Genomic DNA, 27759 nt, shown 5'->3' on the forward strand with positions numbered 1-27759 from the left:
AAGCAGCACAGAAACACCAGCAACACTTACATGGAGCGATGCGCCTCCATTTACCCCCCCCCCACTCCCACACACAGGAAGACCAGAATTAAAATCAAACCAAACAGCACTCGAGTCTGACCAGGGCGGATGGAAGCAGCGACGCCGGTAATTGAGGTTGATTTTTCTTTAATCAGAGACTGGAAAATACAGACAACGGGAATTATGCACAAAAACTGAGAAGTCACTGCAGCCAGCGAAATAAACAGAAATTAGCGGTGCACGGCCATTATCCCAGGCACATAGTGGAATAAGAAGCAGAAAGAAGAGCAGCTGCAGAAAAAGGTGAAATTCAAGAGCTCGTGAGGAAGAAACCAGGAATGGACATCAGCAGACGGATGGACATCAGCAGACGGATGGACCTGACAGGAACACGGCTGCACCTACCGGTCAGGTCCTATCATCACCTGTGCAGGTCCTGAGCGGTTCATAGGCCACAGCAACCTTCAATGAGCCCCACACTGACAAGCAATGCTCCCTCTTGTTGCCATTGCAGATTAGCCAGATATCATGTGTCTACATCTACACATCTACAATCCTATCCAATCACAATTCCTCCAACATTCGGTGAAAGTTTTGCATCAAATGTGAGGTCACGCTCCTATCCGTAACGAGAAATAAACGATCCTCTCTAGGAAGAACATGAACAGCAAACAAAAGACGATCAACCAGGGAAAATAAAGGTGGAAAGCCTAATGAACGCCCTCCCCTTAGTGAATACAAGGGGGGGGTCGCATGATAACGCGGCTCCCATAACTATTAATTTGATGGTGTTCAGTTGGTTTGTTAAGCTCTGGTTTACAAAGAGTTAATGTTTCAGTAAGCTGTGATATTTCATGAGCAGGTTCCCTGTTGTCAGGCAGATTTGGCTTCCCGCTTTTTTTGAACCTGTTTTGATTGGCTGACAGAGTATGAGCAGGAAGAACTTGTTATATAATCAGCTGTGTGAGACAGTTACCTCAGTTTACCTCAAGAAGATTTCAAGATAAGCAGGATGGAGATGGATTCACTAGTTCAGCAGTTACTTATGAGGCAACGCAAGATCTCCAGCGAAGCCGGTCCACGTCATCAGACACAGACGCCGGCACGTCAGTGAGGCGACGGGGAGGAGCACCCGGGGAAACAGCGGTGAATTTGAACTTACCGGAGACATCTAGCCGTGGCAGACGTAAAAGAGCTGCAGCGGCCCAGGGAATCCCAGTGCAAGCCAGGCAGCGTTCAGCAGCAGTCTGTGCAAATGAAGATAGCGAGGCTGTCGCTGCTGCTTTATCATGGAGAGCAGTCTCAACGGCAATGGATACCGAAGTATGCCAGGAATCATCTCCTCAGCAGCATTCGCCTGCCGTGACAGGCTTGAGTGCCAAAGCTTCCTTGGACCCGATCGACACACAGGATCAGAGGGGTGAGATTTTTAATGTCCCTTTATCTACCCCATTGTATGCTAATTTGAAGTGTTTGGTTAAAGAAGTGTTAAGTGAATGTATGTCTGCAGGAACAGCCCCAGTGTTACGCCCTCCTGAGGTTTGCAGCCAGCAGCAGAGTAGTTGTAAAAACTGCTAGAAGTCCTGTTAAAAGAATCTTTGTCATGTGAGATGTCCCCACTTGGTTTCCATATTAATATGTCAGTAAAAGAATAAATTTGGCATGGGGAATACATTGATATTTTCTCCCTTTTACCGTCAATTAAAGAACAATATCATAGATATGAAAGAGAAGAGAAGATGAACCGGAAGAAAAGAAACGGGTGGTTATTCAGAGGTCATTTAATAATTGGCTTCAGGCATTTGCTATCTATGCTGCTGTACTGGGTGAAAAACACCCTTTGTTATGTTCAGGGCGGTTTCAGCATTTAGATTCAATTTTGGATGCATATCGGAACTTTGGGGGCATGTCATGGTTACAATATGACGAAGCAGTTCGTCAAAAATTACCCATGCACCCTAACCTATCATGGGGTAAAAAAGACCTGGGATTATGGCTAATTTTGATGTTGCTCCAGAAGTTCCCATCATATAAGCAGAATATGTCTACACCTAGTAAAAAAGGGGTGTTTTTGCATTCAATGAATCAAGCTGTAAGTGGGCTGCAAACTGTCATTTTCGCCATGAGTGCTCGTTTTGCAGGAGTACACATGCAATGTTTAGATGCTTCAAACGTCAGTCACAAAATGGTCAACAAGGACCCAATAAAGATGCACTTTCAAAGAGCGCTGACTCCAGTGAAGTTACAAAATATGGTCCCATGGTTAGAAATGTACGCAGACACGGAGAGTAGTTACATGCTAAAAAATGGTTTCTGTAACGGAATTTTTGTTCCAACATTTTCAGGTACTGGTTGTAAACAATGGAACAATTTGCAATCAACGTTAGATTATCCAATGATAGTCGAGGAAAAAATATTAAAAGAGATTGAAGCAGGTAGAGTAGAGGGCCCATTTGACTCTCCTCTGTTTGATAATTTCAGGGTCTCTCCCTTGGGTTTAGTTCCTAAAAAAGAGGTGGGTTCGTTTAGATTGATTCATCACTTATCGTATCCCATGGGAGGTTCCCTAAACGATGAAGTGGATGCGGAAATTTGTTCATTGAAGTACACTTCGTTTGATGTTGAAGTGGAGTTTCTGCAAAGTTTTGGTCACAAGTCATTGCTAGCAAAATCTGACATAAAAGCTGCGTTCAGGTTGTTACCAGTTGATCCGAGTGATTTCAATTCCCTTGGTGTTTGTTTTAAAGATAATTTGTTTTTTGTTAAATGTCTCCCTATGGGGTTTTTTCATTATCTTGTTATTATTTTGAGACGTTTTCAACTTTTCTTCAATGGGTAGTGGAGTCCAAATCAAAAGGTGGCGTAGTAGTGCATTATCTTGATGATTTCTTGTTTATTGGTCCCAGAGATTCTGACGTTTGTTTTGCTTTGATGGATAAATTTGTGAAAGTTTGTGAGCATTCTTTGGAATTTTTGGGTATTCTTATAGATTCTGAATCTATGACATGCTCTCTCCCTGCTGAAAAGATTGACCAAATTTGTTATATGATTAATCTGTTTTTTGTCGAAGGAAAAAGTTTTATTGAAAAAATTTGCAGTCGTTATTAGGTTCCTTGAACTTTGCCTTAAAAATCATACCCATGGGTAGGGTTTTTTCAAGAAGGCTATACGATGCCACAGCAGGTAACCTTGCACCTAATTCACATCTAAGATTAGGTAGCGAGCTTAAGGAGGATCTGAAAACTTGGTTGTCGTTTCCTATCTAAATTTAATGGCAAGACAATGTGGCAGACCTCGTTTGTATTTGCCGAAGATTTGGATTTGTATATTGTTACGGACGAATCAGAAGGTTTTGGTTTATCTTTTAAATCGCACTGGTCGTCAAACAGATGGCCTAGTTTTTGGTCTTACAGTAATATTATTAAGAAGGGAGCAATTTTAGATCTTTTCGCCATATATGTAGCCATTCTTTTGTTGGGACCTAGCCTTTGCAATAAGCGTATATTATTTTGTTCTAACAACCAAGGTTTGGTTTTTATGTTAAATACATTTTCGGATAAAAACAGATGGGCTAACTAGATTCTTAGGCCGTTAGTTCTTGCCTGAATGGAGTGAAATATCTGGTTGAAAGCATCATTTTCAAATGAGTTAATTAATGCTTGTGCTAAACTTATTTGTCACCGCCAGTGGTCAAAGTTTTTGGAGCATGTTCCCGGAGCCGACAAAGAAGGAACAATTTGCCCAGAGAATATATGGGACATAGTACAGGTCTAATTCAATATTTTATTGGAAAGTCTTGGCTAAAAAAAACAAACAAAAAACAACAACCTGGTCCGAGTATTCGGGCGCTTGGAATGTATGGATAAGATTTTGCACAGCAAACAGTTACTCATATAACGAAGCTAAGGAAGAAACAGCTCTGAAATTTGCAGAGCATTTGGTTTTGAATGGTCTGTCTTATTCAGCGTTAGCAAAACACATTGCTGGTGTTTCAACTTTGGGCAAGAAACCGTTGTATGACGATTTTTTGATGAAACAATTTTTAAAAGGATTCAGAAGGGCTAATTTTAAACAGGATGATCGTCGTCACACATCATTTCGCTTGCTAAAAGACATTTGCGTGTCTCTCCCATCGGTTTGCGACAATTTTGAAGAAAGTTGTTTGTTTTCAACAACATTTACATTAGCATTTTTTGCAGCTCTTAGTGTTGGGGAAATAGTTTCTCGGTCAAAAAATTCACCTTCTGGCCTGTTAATGAAGGATATAAAGGTATTTGAATCCTTTGTCGTTTTACTTATAAAGAAGTCAAAAACAGATCAGTTAGGATAAGGAGCTTCAGTTAGTTTATCTGCAATCTCAGATTCAGTCATTTGTCCAGTCTCGAATGTGAAGAGATGGCTTAGCATGAGTTTAGAAGGTCCATTTTTCATTCACCGCAATGGTAAACCGGTGACTGCTTTTTCAATTTAATTTTATTTTTAAAAAATGTCTGGTCCAATTGGGTTTGAAAAATGTTAAAATCACGTCATACTCTTTTCGTATTGGAGCAGCAACGGAAGCGGCTAGGTTGGGTTTACAAGACAATAATATAATGAAAATTGGAAGGTGGGAATCAAAAAGGTTCACATTGTATGTTCGGCCAAATTTATATGAATGCTAACATCTTATTCATTTTGTAGGTCCACTAATTGTGGGATCATCGGACACTCGTATATTTATTGGGCCGAAAAAACGGCGATGATGCGGTGCTATATAGAGAATCTCTCATTTAATACTTCTTCCCTCCACATTTTTTGGTTTAGCAGAAGAGGAATGTTATGGAAGAATTTGGTTGGATGTATGCAACAGCTGTCAAAGAGTCATCCATATCCTGATTTAATAATTTTGCATTTAGAGGGTAACAATTTAGGTAAAGTTAACACACTCGATTTATTAGCCTTCATGAGGAAGGATTTGAGTTTACTAAAAATGGAATTGTTTAAATCATTTTTTGTATTTTCAGAAATTGTCCCTAGATTGTTATGGGCAGAATACAATATGTTGTTTGTTGAAAAAATAAGAAAAAGGGTTAACAGGAGTATGCAGAAGTTTATGGTTTTGATTGACGGATTTTCTTACAGACACATCGACTTGGAAGAAAAGTTCCCCGGTATGTACAGAAGGGACCTTGTGCACCTTTCATATGTTGGCCTAGACATCTTTAAATTGGTTTTCCAGGACATCATCGAAAAATGGCTGTGGCGTTTTGGGGGGAGCATGCATTAATATGCATGGCATGTGGATAATCTCCCTGTTTTAGGGAGGATTGGGTCATGAGAGTAATAATTTTATTCAGTGATGGAGATATGGAGATATATAATGGTTTTATTGGTTATGATGAAATAAAATTGGTTGTTAAGTAACTCAAAATAAACGCCACGACCATTTTATGCCAAACTTAGAACTCGGTGTCCTGTGTCCTTTTTTCTTATGTATGAGAGTGGGGCCTGTGTTATCATGAACGCCCTCCCCTTAGTGAATACAAGGGGGGTCGCATGATAACGCGGCTCCCATAACTATTAATTTTATGGTGTTCAGTTGGTTTGTTAAGCTCTGGTTTACAAAGAGTTAATTTTTCAGTAAGCTGTGATATTTCATGAGCAGGTTCCCTGTTGTCAGGCAGATTTGGCTTCCCGCTCTTTTTTTGAACCTGTTTTGATTGGCTGACAGAGTATGAGCAGGAAGAACTTGTTATATAATCAGCTGTGTGAGACAGTTACCTCAGTTTACCTCAAGAAGATTTCAAGATCCCTTCCTCCCACCCTGTTAAAAGTATTTCACTGTATTGTCGTGTCATTTATTTGTGAGATAATCTCCCTGTTTTAGGGAGGATTAGGTCAAGAGAGTAATAATTTTATTCAGTGATGGAGATCTTTAATGGTTTTAATAGTTATGATGAAATAAAATTGGTTGTTGAGTAACTCAACATAAACGCCACAGCCATTTTATGCCAAACTTAGAACTCGGTGTCCTGTGTCCTTTTTTCTTATGTATGAGAGTGGGGCCTGTGTTATCATGTACAGTTAGTCTGATGTGGGGGATGTCATCTGATGTGGGGGATGTCATCTGATGTGGGGGACGTCGTCTGTTATGGGGGATTTCTGATATGGGGGATGTCTGATATGGGGGACATCTCATATGGGGGATGTCCTCTAATATGAGGGACGTCTGATATAGGGTATGTCATCTGATATAGGGAACGACGCCTGATGTGGGGGATGTTGTTTGCTATGGGGAAGTCATCTGATATGGGGATGTCATCTGATATGGGGGTTGTCGTCTGACATCGGGGACAATGACTGATATGAGGTACAATGTCTGATATAGGGAACAACGTCTGATATGGGGGATGTCTTCTGATATGGGGATCTCATCTGATATGGGGATGTCATCTGATATGGGGGGACAACATCTGATATGGGGGATGTCATCTCAAATTAGGGACAACGTCTGATATGGGGGATGTCATCTAACATGGAGGACAAAGTCTTATAGTGGGGATGTCGTCTGATATGACAGATGTGGGGGACGTTGTCCGATGTGGGATGTCGTCTGACAAGGGGGATAACGTCTGACAAGGAGGGCAACGTCTGATATGGTGACAAAATTTGACATGAGGGTCAATGTCTGACAAGGGGGATGGTCGTCTGATATGAGGGATGTCGTCTGATATGGGGAGGTTGTTTGATATGTGTGACGTCATCTGAGATGTGTGATGTCGTCTAATATGTGGGATGTTGTCTGACATGAAGGCTCTACAATGTAATCTTCTCACATTACTCCCTGAATTTTGTGGATTTACCATCCTCATTTTTGAGGTTCTGATAATATCCCAGGGATATGTGCTGAGCCAGCAACAAAGCAAAAAACTCTCCATGCTTCAGAGCAGACATCAGGTTTAACCCCATGTTGTCCAGAGAGGGGTAAGGGGCAATTTTGCTACAGTGTACGTATATTCTATACTAGAGGTCATAAAAATCTGTAAACTGCAAGAAATTAAACAGTAAATTGCCAGATGGAGAAGATCCTAAAGGTTTTAACAATTAAGAGTCAGAAGAATAAGCATGTAAAGTAAAGCGACCGCACTCGTGGGGAGGACTGATGAACCCTTCTGCTGCAACATGGAAGGGTTCGTTGCGGCAACCACAATCCTTATACCAGGGTTGCACTTGGATTTCTAACTTGCCCTGCTGCGAGATTGCATCCTCTAGTCTCATCTTGCTCCAGGGTGTCTGACATAAGCAAGAAATACAGAGAGTTTAATTATTAAATGTGCGCACTGCCTATACCACTTACAAATGAAACAGCCATATGTTAATTCCCATGAGCAAATCCGCTGAGCACGGCAAAAGAGGTAGGAAGAGATTCATGAAGAGTAGGAGACACAGAACAGAATGAGGCCTCCTCAGTGTGAGGTACATGGACAGAGGTCATCTCACTGAGAAGGTTATTAAAGTGATGCTCACTTCTATTTCTGTGTCCTCCACAGACCAGGGCTACACAACTGCCAGAACCAGAGAGAACAAGCCCAACCTGTTCACAACCGAGGTACAAAACTGCCAGGACCAGAGAGTACAAGCCTAGAGAAGTCCAACCTGTCCTTACTGGAGGTATAAATCTACCAGGACCGGAAGAAAATAGGCAAGAGAAATCTAACCTGTCCTCACCAGAACTACAAACTGCTAGGACTGGAGGCCATGCCCAGAGCAGTCCAACCTGTCCTTACCAGAGGTATAAAACTACCAGGACTGGAAGAAAATAGCCAAGAGAAGTCCAACCTGTCCTCACCAGAATACAAACTCCAGGACTGGAGGCCATGCCCAGAGCGGTCCAACCTGTCGTTACCGGAGGTACCGTATAAAATTGCCAGGACAGGAAGAAAATAGCCAAGAGAAGTCCAACCTGTCCTAATGTCTGGATTTAGAGAAAGTGGGGCCCTGGGCAAAAGTTTAAAATGGGGCCCCAAATGCTCACATATTCCACATCAGACAAACATTTCGGTTGCATTTACAAGTGCAGAGTTCAGGCTGTTACACGAGCGTGATCGACAGCATTGAAGCCATTCGACACTTGTTCCCAAGTTTCTTTACACCGGCTAAGAATGATGGGGACTGATAGTCCTCGATACAGTATAATGCAGGTCCCATATCGTAAAATGCACTTCCCATGGTCCTTGACAGAGTATAATGCAGCCAACCTCAGAGTATACGGCAGCCACACACACACAGTATAATGCAGCCCCCCTCCACACACAGTATAGTGCTGCTCCATCCACACGCACATAGTATAATTCAGCCCCCCTCCACACACACAGTATAGTTCTTACTTTTGTGGTAACAACATAATAAACGTTGACCCCACACAATGATGTATATTTCTTTAAAATTTGTAAATTTTATTAGACATGAAAATACAAAATTACACACAAATATACACAGTAGAAGTGCTGGAACATGAAAATAGAAGAGGGACTATAGTCCGTGGAATCCCACATTGTGGCATCAATAGTAACCACCCACCAATGTAGGGTTACACAGGAGGGACAAAAACCACTACCGTTATACCATTATTATCAAAAATTAGATTACATTTATTAAGCTGCACCGTTAGAAGGGTTTGTATTACTGCGCAAAAAACGCAGCTTTATAAGACAAAATTACCCACAGTGAGTGTCAAGCTAGAAATAAATGAACCATAATCACCATAGTAAGACGTAAACTCTGTAGTGCCCTCTATAATATAACCCCCATTAGAGGCCAAAATATAAAGCATGAATAAAATAAAGGCTAGACTGTTCCATACCTAAATGTGCCAGTGGAGATGCCTAGACGTCCCTCTACCCCGACGCGCGTTTCGCACTGCTTCTTCGGGAGGCGAAGAAGTTTACGTCTTACTATGGTGATTACAGTGCAGCTCCCCAACTCACAGTACAGTGCAGCTCCCCCTCCAGGGTGTGGTTGGAGGGAGGTAAATGTTCAACCAGTGTTGGTTTTTTTTCATCTGTGTTGTTTCACAGTAAGGAAGCCTCCAGACTGAAGCTCATGTGAGAGCTGCCATGCGTGTTTGTCCCAGAAGGCGGTAGCCAAACTGGGAAGGAGTTTGTATGGACTTTTTATTTTCATTTGTGCCAGAAAGGCTGTTTCTGTTACTATTTTGGCTTTATAGTTTATGAAGTAATAAACCACCCAGAGACTTTAACCTAAAGTGTTTCTGTGTCTACCTCGGGAGAGCAGATAAGTGAGCTGACCTTCCACAATAAGAAAACACACATATACAGCATAGATATACATACACACACATTATATACACACAAATATACAGTATAGATAAACATACACACATACATAGACATATACACACACATATACAGTATAGATTTACATACATACACACATTTACAGTATATGCACACATTATATACACACATATACAGTATATACACCACCGTTCAAAAGTTTGGGGTCACCCAGACAATTTTGTGTTTTCCATATGAACTCATACTTTTATTAATCAAATGAGTTGCCAAATGAATTTAAATTCTAGTCCAAACATTGACAAGGTTCGAAAAAAAGATTTTTATGTGAAATAATTTTCTCCTTCAAACTTTGATTTCGTCAAAGAATGCTCCCTTTGCAGCAATTACAGCATTGCAGACCTGTGGCATTCTAGCAGTTAATTTGCTGACGTAATCTGGAGAATTTTCACCCCATGCTTCCAGGAGCCCCTCCCACAAGTTGGTTTGGCTTGATGGCCACTTTTTGCATACCATACGGTCAAGCTGCTCCCACAACAGCTCAATAGGGTTGAGATCTGGTGACTGAGCTGGCCACTCCATTACAGATAGAATACCAGCTGCCTGCTTTTTCCCTAAATAGTTCTTGGATAATTTGGAGGAGTGCTTTGGGTCATTGTCTTGTTGTAGGATAAAATAGGTTCCAATCAAGCGCTGCCACAGGGTATGGCATGACGTTGCAAAATGGAGTGATAGCATCCCTTACTCAAAATCCCTTTTACCTTGTACAAATCTCCCACTTTACCAGCACCAAAGCAACCCCAGACCATCATATTACCTCCACCATGCTTGACAGATGGCATCAGGCACTCTGCCAGCATCTTTTCAGTTGTTCTGCATCTCACAAATATTCGTCTGTGTGATCCAAACACCTCAAACTTGGATTCGTCTGTCCATAACACTTTTTTCCAATCTTCCTCTGTCCAATGTCTGTGTTCTTTTGCCCGTATTAATCTTTTCCTTTTATTAGCCAGTCTCAAATATGGCTTTTTCTTTGCCACTCTGCCCTGAAGCCCAGCATCTCGGAGTCCCTTCTTCACTGTAGACGTTGACACTAGCATTTTGAGTGTACTATTTAATGAAGCTGCCAGTTGAGGACCTGTGAGGCGTCGATTTCTCAAACTACAGACTCTAATGTACTTGTTGCTCAGTTGTGCAGCGGGGCCTCCCACTTCTCTTTCTACTCTGGTTAGAGCCTGTTTGTGGTCTCCTCTACAGGGAGTAGTACACACCTTTGTAGGAAATCTTCAGTTTCTTGACAATTTCTCGCATGGAATAGACTTCATTTCTAAGAACAAGAATAGACTGTCTAGTTTCACATGAAAGTTCTTTTTTTCTGGCCATTTTGAGAGTTTAATGGAACCAACAAATGTAATGCTCCAGATTCTTAACTAGCTCAAAGGAAGGTCAGGTTTATAGCTTCTCTAATCAGCCAAACTGTTTTCAGCTGTGCTAACATACTTGCACAAGGGTTTTCAAGGGTATTCTAACCATCCATTAGCCTTCTTACAGTTAGCAAACACAAACAACCATAAGAACACTGGAGTGATGGTTATTGAAAAAGGGCCTCTATACTATGAAGATATTGCATTACAAACCAGCCGTTTGCAGCTAGAATAGTCATTTACCACATTAACAATGTATAGAGTGTATTTCCGAATCGTTTAATGTTAGCTTCAATGGAAAAAACTGTGCTTTTCTTTGCAAAATAAGGAAATTTCTAAGTGACCATAAACTTTTGAACGGTAGTGTACATACATACAAACACATTTTATACACACACACACATATACAATATAGATATACATACACATATACACACACATTTTATACACACACACATAGAGTATAGATATAAATACATGCACATTATATACACACATATACAGTATAGATACACACACATTATATACGCACACATATACAGTACAGATATACATACACATACATATACACACATATACAATATAGATATTGATAAACACATTATATACATACACATATATAGATATACATACACACATTATATACACACACATACTGTATAGATATATATACACATTATATAAACACACATTATATACACACATATACAATATATACATAAACACACATTATATACACACACATATATACAGTGTAGCTATACATATACACACATTATATACACACACATACAGTAAAGATATACATACACACATTATACACACACAAATACAGTATAGATATACATACACACACATATACACACACAAATACAGTATAGATATACACACATTATACACACACATATACAGTATAGATATACATTTACACAAATACAGTACACATACACACAGTATACACACACACAAATACAGTATAGATATACTAAATATATAGGAAAAGAAAGACGATGAAAAAAAATCCCAAACGGTATATGGAAAATACAAATACAATTTATTGAATAAATATTAATACAGGATAAATGGAGAATAGTGGGGGACAAAGATCCAAGCCAATTTGCACATGTAGGGAATCAAAAGAACACACCAGTGGGAGGGGGGAGAATAAATGAATGTAAATAACATTCAATTACTAGCTACAAGTGTATGCTCTCATATATATTGCACAGCTCCCAATAGGCCTATGTAATACACCGAATCAGGCATTGTATAGTAGTTGTATAAAAGACAATTCTGTAATGAAAGAGTTAATTCTTTACCTGATCAGGTTTAGAAGGCAGCCCAGGTTTAGAAGGCAGCCCACCCAGTGTGTTCACCCCGATGCACGTTTCGGAGAAAGGCCATTACGCCGAAACGCGCGTCGGGTGAACACACTGGGTGGGCTGCCTTCTAAACCTGATCAGGTAAAGAATTTACTCTTTCATTACAAAATTGTCTTTTATACAACTACTATACAATGCCTGATTCGGTGTATTACATAGGCCTATTGGGAGCTGTGTAATATATATGAGAGCATACACTTGTAGCTAGTAACTGAATGTTATTTACATTCATTTCTTCTCCCCCCTCCCACTGGTGTGTTCTTTTGTTTCCCTTCATGTGCAAATTGGATTGGATCTTTGTCCCCCACTATTCTTCATTTATCCTGTATTTATTTATTCAACAAATTGTATTTGTATTTTCCATATACCGTTTGGGATATTTTTGATCATCTTTCTTTTCCTATATATTTCCTAATTGTACGATTATCCCGCAATTTTCCATTTATTTATTTTACTCAGTACTGTGATGATACCATGTATTAACTTTCTTCAGGTTGTCATTTATGAGTAAAAACTATTTCCATGAAGTGTTTATAGTGTAGATATACTGTACATATACACATAAACATTTTATACACACACATATACAGTATAGATATACATACACACATTATATATACACACATATACAGTATAGATACACACACAGTATATACACACATATACAGTATAGATATACATACACACATATACACACACATATACAGTATAGATATACATACACACACGTTATATACACTGTGACAGGGTCACTGGCACAGTGTACAAGGGGAGACATGTGTCACGGTGCATGTTGGCGTCAGTGTTAGGAAACCAGGATATTTTTCCTCCAACACACTAAGTGTTGGGATGGTTAAACTAAGCTGCATACATAAGCTGGTTTTAGGTGAGCACCCATATCTCTTCCTGCAGCCGACACCAGCAGGTATACTAGCAGGACCTACGGTGATGTCACAATCATATGATCATTACATGGTCCTGGTTAAATACCTGGACATGGTAAGAGAGAGGAAGGGTAAGATCGCCAAGTTGACTAGGTGGTTCTTAGCCCTTCAAGACTTCAGTTTCCATGTAGACCATAGGCCAGGAAAGTTACATGGCAATGCGGATGCTCTCTCCAGAATTCCCTGTTTAGTGTCTGAAGGTGCCAAAACCCCCGGCTTTGGGCTGAGAGGGGGAATATGTGACAGGGTCCTTGGCACTCTGGGACATGGGGATCTGCCAGTACCCTTGTCAGGTCGAGGGTTGTGATGTACCTTGTGGGTCCCAGTCGCTCAATGAGTCCATCCACATGGTGCATCGGGTATCCATCAAAGCTAGACACCTCATTGAGCCTGCGGTAATCATTACAAAACTGCCACTCGCCGTTGGGCTTCGGTACAAGGACGATGGGAATTGACCAGCCATTTATTGTTGTCTCTATCACCCCGAGGTCTAGAATTCTCTTCACCTCCTTGGAGATGATCTTGCATGCAGTTCTGTTAGGATGTGGTGCTCCACAACTTGTGTGCGCCCTGGCAATTCCGAGAATAGATCACGGTTTTGCTGCAACAGCTCTTGACACTGCTGCTTCTGGGCCGGTGTTAATATCTCTGCAATCACGACCTCCTCGACCTTGGCTTCGGGACGGGCCCCAAGGCAAGGAGCTTCCAGTGGATCACCGTCCCGCCAGGGTTTGAGCTGGTTCACATGATATACCTGGTATGGCTCCCTGAGATCTGGCTAGTGTACCTTATAATTCACGTCCCCAACTTTCTCCACGACTTCATATGGGCCTTGCCACTTGGCGAGGAACTTGCACTCCACCGTTGGTATGAGTACTAGCATGTGGTCATCGGGCTGGAACTGCCTCATCCTTGCTGACCGATTGTACACCCTGGCTTGGGCCTCCTGCGCCTGGAGCAGATGTTCCTTCAAGATGGGCATTACGTGAGCCATTCTCTCCTGCAGCTGGGTGACATGCTCTATCACGATTCAGTGTGGCGTGACCTCGGCTTCCCAGGTTTCCTTGGCGACGTCCAGGAGCCCTCGTAGATGTTGGCCGTACAGAAGCTCAAATGGCGAGAACCTCGTGGATGCCTGTGGAACTTCCCTAATGGAGAAAAGCAAGAACGGGAGCAGATAGTCCCAGTCTTGACTGTCCTTATCAACGACCCTCTTGAGCATGGCCTTCAAGGTCTTGTTGAAGCGCTCCACCAGGCCATCGGTCTGCGGATGGTACACAGAGGTTCGCAGCTGAGTGATCTGGAGGACTCTGCATAGCTCCCGCATCACTTTGCTCGTAAACGGTGTTCCCTGATCTGTCAAAATTTCCTTGAGCAAACTGGTCAGGGCAATGTGTACCAGCTCTCTCTTAGCTGACAAGATCCTCAGAGGCACTGCTTCGGGCTACCAGGTCACGTAATCCATAACCACCAAAATGTATTGATGGCCTCATGCCGACTTGACAACTGGACCCACCAAGTCCATAGCGATTCTCTCGAAGGGAATTTTAATCACCGGCAATGGGGCTAAGGGGCTTCTGAAGTGAGACAAATAGGCAGTTATGTGGCAGGTAGGGCAAAACCTACAGTAATCTAGAATCTTGCGGTAATAACCTGGTCAATAAAATCTCTGCAGTATTCTCCCCTGGGTTTTCTCTACCACTAGATGACCACCCAGTATACTGTATGTGCATGGGCCATATCTAGAACCCTCCGCCGGTACGATGTCAGAACTAGCAGTTCCACAATTTTTCCTCCCCTCAGTTTAGTCACCGATTATGTAGCTCGTTAGTCACAGCAAAATGAGGGAACCTTGTGTTAGCCCCTGGCTCTTGAGCAACCCCATTACATACAGTGACATCTTCAAAAGCATACTTCAATGTGAGGTCTCGAAGCTGAGCAGTCCCAAAGTTCTCATTGTGCACCTCTAAGTCAGGGAAGCCGGGGTCCTTTGGCACCGTCTCACCCTCCTCTCTTGCAAGGGCACATAAGGGAAACTCCCCCATCTTTTATTTAGTCGGAGCCACCTCCAGAGGGGCCTGGCTTTTCACCGAGACACTCTGTGCAGTCCCCTTTCCCCATAAGTTCCAAAATAGAGAGAGAGAGAAATTTTCCAGGCATGCTCAGTTTTAAAAAAAACAGACGGACAGCGACGGATCCTGTGCCCATAGGCTTCCATTATAGCCAACAACGGATGGCGCTGGATCTGTCGCTGTCTGTCTTTTCGACGTACACAAAAAACGTTCCTATGTCCGTTGTCTCCGGCCGACGGACAAAGAATTTCCAACAGATCCGTCGAACAATGGATGAAACGTGCGGCCATCCGTCACTAATACAAGTCTATGAGAAAAAAATCGGATCCAGCATCATCATTTGCTGGATCTGTTTTTTTCACAAAACGACGGATTGTGACTGATGGCAAAAAACTGATGTGTGAAAGAGGCCTTAGGTGACCCCTCAGCAGGGTTGGGATGCCTTTCAGTTGTGGGTCAAGCCACCCTCCGAAGTGAGCCCGCCCCCTTTTGGGTGTCCTAGTATGAAGTACGGTTTCCGGAGGAATTTATCCACCACCAGGCCGACCAAGTCATCTGCATTCCGGGGGTTGCCCTGGGCAACCCAGGTCTGTATTGGCCTGGGGAAGGAGTGGACGAACCTGTCCATGACTACACGCTCAATCATTTGGGCCAGAGTGGAAGTCTCTGGCTGCAGCCACTTTTGAACCAGGTGCAACAAATCAAACATCTGGGAGCGTGGGGGTTTGTCGCCAGCATACGCCCAGAGGTGGACTCGCTGAGCCCTTACAAACATTGTCACTCCCAGGCATGCGAGAATCTCAGTTTTCCATACTCTTTGGCATCCTGGATGGCTAAGTCATAATATGCTTTTTGGGGTTCACCTGTCAAATAGGGGGCCAGCACCTCTGCCTACTGTTCTGGCGGTAGCCTCTCATGCTCAGCTACCCATATAAACACAGTCAAAAAGGCTTCAACATCTTCCCAGGGGTTCATTTTTTTGTAAGGCTCATCTTACTGCCTTCCGGATGTGGGCGTCATCTGCCAGACTTGGGGTTGGGGCGCTCGTACTGCCCTGGATGGCGGTCACCAGCAGCTAGATCTGCTGCCACTGTTCCTGCTGGCTCTGCTGTAGCAACAGCCTGTTGGTCTCTTGCTGCTGATGCTGCGACTGGACCAGGTGTTTTAATAGGTCTTCCATGCTGACGGACGTCTTGTGCTGGATGGCGGATTTAACCTGGGACATGCAGTTGTCCTTAATCTCTATGCGTGTTCCTGGAACGCTGCCTGCATTCGAAACACCACGTGTGAGGGGTTGACTCGCTTAGCTGCTTCTTCAGGTATACACGGAACACTTTGGTGGTGAAACACCTGCTGGTTTATTTATTGGAGGCAGCATACACCAAGGCTGGGTTCACAAACAAAACAGAGCCTTTCTGGTTAAGGGGAAAAAAAAACTGAAAACAAATAAAAAGTAACAGAGTCCTTTCCTCTGCAGGTCTCAACCTGCCGGCACCAGGCAATGTCTTCCATTCCACCTTGGAGCTACGTGGGAGAACTTCCTCTCCCAAGACACCACATCCACTGTCTCACATGTCCAGGTATTTAATCAGGACCATGTGATGATCACATGATTGTGTCATCACCGAAGGTCCTGCTAGTACACCCGCTGGTGTCGGCTGTAGGAAGAGATATGCCCTCTCTATGAGTGCTCACATAAAACCAGCCCATATATGCAGCTTACTTTAACCATCCCAACACTTAGTGTGCTGGAGAAAAAATATCCTGGTTTCATACCACTGACGCCAACATGCGCAGTGACACATGTCTCCCCTCGTACACTGTGCCAGTGACCCTGTCACAATACACACATATATACAGTATAGATATACATACACACATTATATACACACACATACAGTATAGATACATACACACACATTATATACGCACACATATACAGTATAGATAAACAGTACATGCACACACTATGTGGTGTAGTGACCATTGTGTCCGCTAGGGGGAGCAGTGTAGAGGTCCGAGGAGAGAGGATGAATGGCAGAGTCATGAATGACCATTAAGTATCTCAAGGTGGGTGGCCTTGAGATGAAGACTGATGTGTGTTGATCAGCAGTGATACTGCTGACGTGTTGTGTCAATGTGTCGGGGAGAAGTCTCCAGGTATCTGGGGAGACGAGCGTACCCAGTTACCTACAAACCCACCCAGGGGGGTGTGTTTAAAAACGCTGTTGCAAAGTGTGTGTGAAGGGTTCAAGGACCTGTGATGAGGTCATAGCCATGTGACCCGGTGGGTGTGGCAACGGACCATATAAGGTGGCCAGGGTAGGTCACATGGGGTGAATGCAGGGACCTGGTTGGTCCGCTGTGAAAGGTCCCGCTGGGAAATGTGTCGCCTGGCTAACAGCTTGTGGAGTGGCTGTGTAATGGCTGCACGTGCCTGATGATTCCCTGGTTCCCTGGAGGGAATGGATGTCTGCAGCATGGAGAAACAGCCATGAAGAAACCCTGACGTGGGTGAGATAACTATGAGGCTGAAGAGCCTGTGTATGCAACCTGTGTGACCACAGGGAGGACAGAGAGAAACTCTGTCAAGGACGCTATGCTGATATGAACGTTATGTTACTGCTGTGGGTTTATGATGCTGAATAAACCGCATGGACTATAATGGTTTTATGGAAAACCCGTGCCGGATCTGGTTTTGTGGCGGCTAGGCGAGAATCCCCTATGTGAATGACAGCGCTACCTCACAATTGGTGGAGATTGCAAAGGGCAATATTGTAGCCTTGTTGCTGGGAGCAATGGAAGAGGACTGCAAAATTCGGTGGCTAAGGGCAACGCTGAGCCATGAGGGCTGAAGTTCGAGAAAGCCGTGTAATATGCTGACCGGCCATGTGTGTGCGCAGAGCCTGCGACGGCCTGCATTTGGGGACGCCACTGTCCGGCTGTGGTTCTGGAACCGTGGGGCGGCCTAGTGAGTAAGGCACTGTCCGGATCGGTGAGCCCAGTGCGTCCGCTTCCCCAGGAGAAAGAGACTGGTGATTGCTAGGGTGCCTCTGCGGAGAAGAGGTACCCGAGGACCTGTGTGGCCGACACAGGTAACGGACAGGTGTTCGTGTGGTACTGACCTGGGTCAGTGAGTAAGACTGTGTACCTGGAGGGTTCAGTGAGAAAAGTCCTGGAGGGACAGTGTTGGGAGATTCTAGGAGAAAGAATCAGATCCCAGGAGTACGTGGTATGACCTTGGACCTGGTGAGGCGCGAGTGTTGGGTAGTCTCAGGCGGAAGAGCACCTGCCGAGCCCCTGGACCTGGTGAGGCCGGTGTGTGGGGAGACCCTGGGAGGAGGGTCGCTCCCTGAATCGCACCCGGTGCGCCCTGTGTGTTGGACGGTCTCAGGCAGAGACGGAACGTCCTGAATAGCACACAGACAGGACACGTGAGTTTTGTGTGGTGTGTTTTTTTCTTTTCTCCACTCAGCCTGCGGTGGCTCAGTGGGAGTCAAGAAGGTGACAAGGGGCTTCCGGTAACTCGGCGGGGTTACGAAGGGGACAAGCGGCATCCGGTAACTCGGCGGGGTTACGAAGGTGACACCAGCAGCTGTTTGTGAACGGCAGCCGGTGGTGTCGAAGATCGGTGACAGCAGGAGCTGTGATGGTGCCAACAAGGACGTGTGTGGTATCGTAAGAGACATAAACTGTGTGGTGTGAACTGTGGTCTGAGAAAACCGGTATAACGGACATGGGGAAATCCCGAAAGGGGGCGGTGGCCCAAATCGGGGTGATAGCCCAAAAGGGGGTGGAGTCCCAAATCGGGGTGATAGCCCAAAAGGGGGTGGAGTCCCAAATCGGGATGGTAGCCCAAAAGGGGTGGAGTCCCAAATCGGAGTGGTAGCCCAAAAAGAGGTGGAGTCCCAGAGGTGGGTGGTGACCCCAATTGGGGTCCAGAAAGGGGCCGGTGTGGCAATAGAGGAATCGCAGTGTTCCTGTATGTTGTTTCCAGAATGTGGGATATTCTTACCAGTTGATGACTGGCCGCAAGTGTGTACTGTGATGCTGCACCAGGAAGGAATCTCGGGACGGTTGGACTCAAAGAGTCAGGTGACTCTGGTAGGAACTCCTCTCACTTTCTGTCTGACTGAGAAAATGGTCCAGGTTCGCTGTAAACATGGGGTAACGGTGAACTGTGCGGTAGACAGTGTAATGTTTGAGGGGATCAGAGGCAGTGAGTGCCAAGTTGGCAGTATACCACCAGACTTAGTGCATGCCTTGGAGTTGGGCCGGGACTTTGTCAGGTTTGATGACAAATCCCTGGAGGGTGGAGCCGTTCCTACGGTTGGGCTAACCGATACTAAGACGGTGACGGCTCATGACGTGAAGAGGTCAGAGGTAGAAGTGACCGGAAAAAGGAGTACATCGGCCCAACGGACGGACCTGACATCTCGTGACAGGACTGACGTTGACCTGGTCGAGGAGACGGCTGGAGTATTCGCACGGTTAATGGGTAACTGGAGAGGTTGCTCGGCAGGTCGGGGTGACTAAGACTCTGGGGGTGACTGTGGCTCTGAAAGAGACAGGGAGCACAGAATAGAGGAGCTAGAAAAAGAAGTCTCTGAGCTCAAAGGTCACATGGTAACGTGGCAAGGACTGAATAAGGCCCTCAGAGACGAGGTGGAAGAACATGTTAAACGAGAAAGAGTCTTGAGACAAACGGCCGAGCACATGGTCGAGGAGCTCGAGAAAGAAGTCTTGGAGCTCAGAGGTTACCTGTCCACCTGGCAAAGTGTGAACAAGACCCTTAGGGAAGAGATGGAAGAACTCAAAGAAACTGTAAGAGATCTTCGGCAGGAGAGGAAGTTGGACGAAGACTTACCGCGGGTGAGCGCGAGTGACAAGACGGAACTGCCAGTACCAATCGTGGCAAAGGGTCATGAAGAGGTAAACTCTTGTGAAGTTTGTGAGCTAAGGACTGAAGAAGACAGTCACCTGGTCGGGTCAACTGTAGTGAGGGAAGTGTCCGTGGTAAAGCCAGAGTCTTCTGTCCAGGAAGAGAGCAAGACCACGACCTTCAAATCTGTAATCGAGGTACCCGAAGACATGAAAGAAGCCTGTGCGGAGGAAGGTGTACATGAGGCTTTCAAAGTGGCGGTCAAGGCGTGTAAGGTGCACTGGGCACCTGAGACTCGGCAGTTGGTGATAATATCAGCCAGGGAAGATACAGAAAACCGGGTAGCTGTCCTGAAAGAGATGCATTTACAATGTCTCCACGCCAAACAGCTGGTCAGGCGGAGTTAGCGAAGGAGGCTATGGATCGGCTGGGTTTGCGAAAAGATGTGGTTCCGGTACGCAAAGCTCTGGGAGAATCGTTGGAAGACTCGGGAAGGTAATGCAAGACCTTGTCAATATCTCTGGTGTGGTGAGGGTGAGGATCCCTCCTGATGATGAAGGCCAGGTATCCAGTGAAGTGGGTAGGATTCCCATCATGGTGGTTGGCTCCGTGGAGAGCCTGAGAGACTTTCGGATGCTCGGTGGAGTATTGAGTGGGGTACCTGCAAAAGATTGAGCAGTTGAGGCGGGACCGTCGGCGAATCAATAAAGAGGTACGGAATACCAGGTGGCAGCCGCCTTCACCCCAAGATGTAAGAACCCGAACGGTTCCTCCAAGAAGAGACATGGCAGATGGCCGAAGAATGTCAGCAAGTGGTAGTTCGACTGGCAGGATGACGATGAGAGACCGTAGTTCCTGTGAGACGCTGAATGAGTCAGACTCAGGCCAGACAGTGGGCGTAGCTAAGACTTATGACCGTACTGACCGGGGGAGCTGGTCGGGAAACGGAACAAACAGGGAGAGGAATGTGGTGACTAAACAGAGTCTGATGACGCAGACAGGCTGTGACTGGAGGGCCAAAGACCAGGGCCGATATTCTGACCGCTGGGGGCGGGGGAGGCCTAACGTAGGAATGAGACCGTATGACAGATGGAGACGGTTCTCTCAACCTGGGGGGCAAGTTGTAGTGAGTGCCCGGTCTCGAGATCCTGGGGTTATGCTGTGTGTTCAACCCCACAGGTTTGAACAGAGGGGGAGGTATGTATGTGGTGTAGTGGCCACTGTGTCCGCTAGGGGGCGCTGTGTTGAGGTCCGAGGAGAGAGGATGAATGGCAGAGTCATGAATGACTATTATGTATCTCAAGGTGGGTGGCCTTGAGATGGAGACTGATGTGTGTGTTGATCAGCAGTGATACAGCTGACGTGTTTTGTCAATGTGTCCGGAAGAAGACTCCAGGTAGCTGGGGAGATGGGCGAGCCCAGTTACCTACAAACCCACCCAGGGGGTGTGTTTAAGAACGCTGTTGCAAAGTGTGTGTGAAGGGTTCAAGGACCTGTGATGAGGTCATAGCCACGTGACCCGGTGGGCGTGGCTACGGACCATATAAGGTGGCCAGGGTAGGTCACATGGGGTGAATGCAGGGACCTGGTTGGTCCGTTGTGAAAGGTCCCGCTGGGAAATGTGTCTCCTGGCTAACAGCATGTGGAGTGGCTGTGTGTAATGGCTGCACGTGCCTGATGATTCCCTGGAGGGAATGGATGTCTGCAGCATGGAGAAACAGCCATGAGGAAACCCTGACGTGGGTGAGATAACTATGAGGCTGAAGAGCCTGTGTATGCAACCTGTGTGACCACAGGGAGGACAGAGAGAAGCGCTGTCAAGGACGCTATGCTGATATGAACGTTATGTTACTGCTGTGGGTTTATGATGCTGAATAAACCGCATGGACTATAATGGTTTTATGGAAAACCCGTGCCGGATCTGGTTTTGTGGCGGCTAGGCGAGAATCCCCTATGTGAATGACAGCGCTACCTCACAACATACACACATTTTATACACACACATATACAGTATAGATACACACACATTATATACACACACACACACACACGTATATACAGTACATACAGACATTTTACATACAAACACACAGGTATTTATCAGGAAGCAGACCTAGTAAGTGGTGTGATATTTGGGCACTCTCCCCTTTTCCAGTGCTGAATGTGACTCCTCCCGGTGTTGTGAATGTTCATCGTCCCCACTGTGCATTTGCTTGCGCACTATAGAAGTGATAACCACATGAGATCAGCGCATTAGCGTCCCTGCGGCATTTTGCCCCCTTTATTTCTCAGCCAGGATCTTAAATATAAAGTAACTCCTACAGAGAAGAGGATTCATTGGTTCCTTTACACCTAAATGAAATACGGGTGTGTATGACTGCACAAGGCCAAGGATATTAAACAGTATAGCGGCAGGCTCCTAAATGACAGATAATTAGGAGAAAACAGCATCAAACCCACAGTCCTCATCCAAGCAGAATACACACAACGTATAATAAGGGTAATAAAAAGTTCATCCTGAGAGACTCTAATCATTATCAAACAGGGCCTTAACCAAAGAGAGAACGAGGAGGGAGAACCAGGAGGAAGAACAAGAAGGGAGAGCTGTGAGAGAGAATCAAGAGGGAGCACCAAGAGGGAGAACCAGGAGAGACAAAAAAAGAGGGAGAACCAGAAGGGAGAGCCATGCGACAGAACCAAGAGGGAGAACCAGGAGGGACAATGTGGAGGGAGAACCAAAAGGGAGAGCCATGAGAGATAACCAATTAGGGAGAACCAGGAGGAAAAACCGTGAGCGAGAACAAGGAGACGGAGCAATTAGGGAGAACCATGAGGGCGAACAAGGAGGGAGAACTGTAAGGAAGATTCAGGAGGGAGAGTAGTAAGGGAGGTCCAGGAGGGAGAACCAGAAGAGGAGAGCTGTGAGAGGGAACCAGGAGGGAGAGATGTGAGGGAGGTCCAGGAGGGAGAACCAAGAAGGAGAATCAAAAAGTAGAACCAGGAGGGAGAATGAGGAGGGAGAACCAAAAGGGAGAACCAGAAGGAAGAATCATATGGGAGAGCAGTGAGAGAGAATCAAGTGGGAGCACCAAGAGTGAGAACCAGGAGAGACGAGGAGGGAGAACCATGAGAGAGAACCAAGAGGGAGAATCAGGAGGGAGAACCAGGAGGGAGAACCAGGAGGGAGAACCAGGAGGTAGAACCGTGAACAAGGACACTGACTTATTAGTGAGAACCATGACGGAGAACAAGGAGGAAGAACAGTGAGGAAGATCCAGAAGGGAAAGCGGTAAGGGAGATCCAGGAGGAAGAAACAGAAGGGAGAATGAGGAAGGAGAACCAGGAGGCATAGCTGTGAGGGAGATTCAGGAGGGAGAACCAAGAAGGAGAACCAAAAGTGAGAACCAGGAGGAAAAACCAGGAGGGAGAACCAGTAGGGAGAATCAGAAGGGAGAACCAAAATGGAGAGCCAGGAGAAAGAATCAGGAAGGAGAACCAGAAGGGAGAGCCATGAGAGAGAACCAAGAGGGAGAACCAGGAGGAAGAATCAGGAGGGACAACAAAGTGGAACAACCAGAAAGTAAAGCCATGTGAGAGAACCAGGAGTAAGAAACTGGAGGAAGAACCATGAGGGAAATCCAGGAGGGGGAGCCATTATGGAGTACCGTGAGAGAGCCATACAGAAAAACTTGAAGGGAGAGCCATGAGGGAGAACCAGAAGAGAGAGCTGTGAAAGAGAACCAGGAGGGAGAATCAAAAGAGAGAACCAGGAGGGAGAACCAGAACCAGAAGGAAGAAAGAGGAGGGAGAACCAAAAGGGAGAACCAGGGGGAAAAACAAGGAGGAAGAACTAGGAGGGAGAACAAGAAGGGAGAACCAGGTGGGAGAACCAGGAGAGAGAACCAGGAGGGAAAACGAGGAAGGAAAACAAGGAGGGGTAACCAGAAGGGAGAACCCAAAGGAAGAACCAGGTGTCAGGAACACCGCACTGCACTTGCTCACTGAGCCAGTGTGCATGTCCTGAGTACAAAAACAGTGCTCAAAGATACCTGTGGAGCAGAGCAGCAGCAGTGACGATGCGTGTTTCAGACTATCAGGACCTGAAGCATGTGACTGCTGGGGCCTGGCCTAAGCTCCACAGAGCTAGGAGCTGCAGGGAAACTCCTAGAAAGGTAACTATGGGACAAGTTACCAAGGGGCATAGACAGGGACGGAAACCAGATCAAGCCGGGGTCAAAGCACGAGATAGCAGGACAGTACCAAAGGGTTTAGACAGAGTGGATAGTCAGGACGTAGCAATAGATCAGAAAACCAGAACGGGTAATAGACGGTACAATAGGGGCAAACGGTAACGGAGTAACAATAGCCAAGCCAGGAGGTCAGAACCGGAGAAGACAATAATACCAAAACGTGAGACAGAGAACAGCGTGAGGGGACAGACCGGGTCATACACGGGAATCAAACAAGCAATGCATATACACGCACACCAGGGGGTCAGACACACAGCCAGAATAACAGTATAGCTGACAGGGAATCCTAGTCTGGAGTGAGTATAAATACTCCTCCCAGATCCAAAGGGAGGCCAGCAAAATTAACCGAGAAACCAGGACATTAACCATGTCCTAACCATGACACCAGGAAGGACAATGAGAAGGGAGAACCAGAAGGAGAGCCGTGAGGGAGAACCAGGTGGGGGAGAACCAGGAGGAAGAACCAGAAGGTAAAACCAGGAGGGAGAACAGTGAGGGAAACCTGGATACAGAGCCATTAGGGAGAACCAGGAGTGAGAACCGTGTGGGAGATCCAGGAGAGATTTGTAAGGGAAATCCAGGGCGGAGAACCATGAGAAAGAACTAGAAGGGAGAGCTATGAGGGAGCTCCAGAAGGGAGATCTGTGAGAAAGAACCAGGAGGGAAAGCCCTGAGGGAGAACCAAAAGGGAAAACCAGGAGAGGGGGCCATTAGGGAGATCCATGAAGGAGAAAAAAAATGGAAAGCCATGAGGGAGATCTTTAATAATCTTTCTTTTTAATAATCTTTATTTTTTTTTTATATAGCGCTATTATATTCCGCAGCGCTTTACAGTTTGCACATATTTTCATCACTGTCCCCGATGGGGCTCACAATCTAAATTCCCTATCAGTATGTCTTTAGAATGTGGGAGGAAACCGGAGTACCCGGAGGAAACCCACGCAAACACGGGGAGAACATACAAACTCCTTGCAGATGTTGTCCTTGGTGGGATTCGAACCCACCAAGGACAACAGTGGCTTAACCACTAAGCCACCGTGCCGCCCGGTGATCGAGGAGAGAAAACGAAGGAGAACCAGAAGCGAGAGCCATGAGGGAGATCAAGGAGAGAGAGCCATTAGGGAGAGTTGTGATTAGAATCAGGGAGGAGAAACAGAAGGGAGAGCTGTGAGGGAGATCCAGAAGGGAAAACGAGGAGGGAGAGCCAGAAGGGAAATCCAGGAGGGATAATCAGGAAGGAGAACAGGAGGGAGAGTCATGAGGGAGAACCAAGAGGGAGTACAAAACGGGAAAACCGCTATTGAGTATCAAAAGGCGAGAACTCCGCTCTGAGAGGAAGTGGGCGGGGTCTTCCGGGCCTCGCTGCGATGTCAGTGGAAGTCGCAGGGGCCCAGGCACAAGACATCCGGGACTGCAACGCGGGCGCCGCAGCAACCGCCAGCCTCCGCCATCCACCTGAGAGAAGACAAAACAAAGTGGCCGTGGTGCGATAGCAGGGGGGGCGAGCGTGCAGCCGGACTAGACAAACAAAGGAGCTCTGGAGGGCGGGAGGACCGAGTGGAGCACCTACCCTCCCGGACTGCAGTGCCGGAGGGGGAAGCCGCAGCAGAAGGGACCGGATGATGTTGAAGGTGGGTCCATAGGATGGCTCGACTGAGAGGAAGCCCTGGGGAGAGGTCAGGGGGACTAGAGTTAGGGGAAGCCCGCGGCGCTGATAGGGAATGAGAGGGCACAGGGAGGTGAGCACTAATGCCGGCTATAAGGGCTTTTAACATTTGCTCACCTTCCTGTGCTGCTCTCTGCCGCAAAGCCTCAATCATGGGGTCAGACATGGTGGCTCTGTGGGGTCCTCACAATAGCTTCCAAGGGTCAGTCGGGGAGAAAGAGGAAGTCACAGACCCCAGGCACCTGAATTTAACCCCTGAGGGTGTGGCCGGCCGCACCTTCCTCTTTCTTCCCGTTGGTCAGTTGGGGGGTCCCAATTATGGCATCACCTGGGGAGTAGTGGGAGGGGGGAAATGGGCACTGCACAGTTTCCTTCTAGCTTTCTCCTAGGGACTCCGCAGTCAGAGGCACATTCCCTATACGGTACCGTGTCTGCCATTCTATGGTGTTGTCGTCCTTCTGTAAAGCTGGGGATAACACAATTTAGTACCGTGCCGACACAAACCACCCTCTGACACAGACTGCAGGGGGAGCCTAGTATCACACAGGATAGGATTAGATACACGGCTCAGCAGACTGTATTACACAGGATAGGATTAGATACACGGCTCAGCAGACTGAATCACACAGGATAGGATTAGATACATAGTTCAGCAGACTGTATCACACAGGATAGGATTAGATACACGGCTCAGCAGACTGTATCACACAGGATAGGATTAGATACACGGCCCAGCAGACAGTAACACACAGGATAGGATTAGATACACGGCTCAGCAGACAGTATCACACAGGATAGGATCAGATAAATGGCTCAGCAGACTGTATCACACAATAGGATTAGATACACGGCTCAGTAGACTGTATCACACAGGATAGGATTAGATACACGGCTCAGCAGACACTTCATTACTTCATTATATCTCATAAGAGGTGATATATTATGTATTAATATGAATAATCATTATTAAATATGTTTGTTTTGATATTTTTTAGGTCGCGCCATGATTCTCTCTTGGGCACTACATTTCAAAATGGGCTTTCTCACATTATTGACTTTGGATTGTCTCCTGCACAACTTTCTTCCTGTTTACGCTCTATATGAGAGCTTCACTGAGCACTTCCGTCTCTGAATTGCCTGTGCGACGCACTTCCGGTCAGCGCCGCACATGGTTTCTTTTGTTTGCGTTCCATATGAGCGCTTCACTGTATACTACCGTTCCTAGGCAGTCTTAGTGACGTCCTTCCGGTGGGCGGTATTCCACGCTTCGCTGTATGCAATTATCAGCTCCCCATGTCCGGATATGACACTATAAAAGAGCGCACGCGCTCACTGATCTATTAGGGCGCATTTCCACTGGCGGTTTTCTACACCATTTCCCTAGTGCTATTTTGGGGATCCTTTTGTGACTTTATTGGGGTAAGAATTTCTTTAAATACACACTATTTGTGGGACACATTATAACCGCTTATGATCTTCACATAGGTGCTTTTTGCTTACAGATTCCCCCACAATTATTTTGTGAATAAATTTCTACTCATATAATCTGGTAAGCAGAAGCCCCTGTCTTTTTGCCTTTTTTCACAGTTTGTTCAGATTGAATTAATTTTAGTGACAATTGATTCACCTTTTTACTTATTTCAGGAAGTATAGTATTATCTTTGTAAGGTCTCTTGCACACAATATATTTTTGTGACCTGATGCATGATGACTTTTTTCCATAATTTTGTTATAATATTGTCATTATACTACTATAATAGTACATTTAATGTACATGATTGCTTAAATGTCCTTTTGCATTATATTTGATGTATATCATTTGATT

General features: G+C 45.6%; 1 protein-coding gene and 1 long non-coding RNA gene across 7 annotated transcripts in view; one reads left to right on the top strand and one right to left on the bottom strand.

Annotated features, from left to right (window-relative positions):
- The window catches only part of LOC141085046 (protein CEPU-1-like), a 1055154-nt gene that overhangs the window by 881553 nt on the left and 145842 nt on the right, over positions 1-27759 (bottom strand). The window lies entirely within an intron of this gene.
- On the top strand, positions 118-27609 carry LOC141085045 (uncharacterized). Its single transcript, XR_012231202.1, has 3 exons — positions 118-1441; positions 7551-7911; positions 26930-27609. It is a non-coding gene; the product is annotated as an uncharacterized lncRNA (long non-coding RNA).

This window comes from Dendrobates tinctorius, unplaced genomic scaffold (genome assembly GCF_039654945.1).
Source record: "Dendrobates tinctorius isolate UK_male_01 unplaced genomic scaffold, ASM3965494v1 ptg000028l, whole genome shotgun sequence".
In the NCBI taxonomy this organism is placed as follows: domain Eukaryota; kingdom Metazoa; phylum Chordata; class Amphibia; order Anura; family Dendrobatidae; genus Dendrobates; species Dendrobates tinctorius.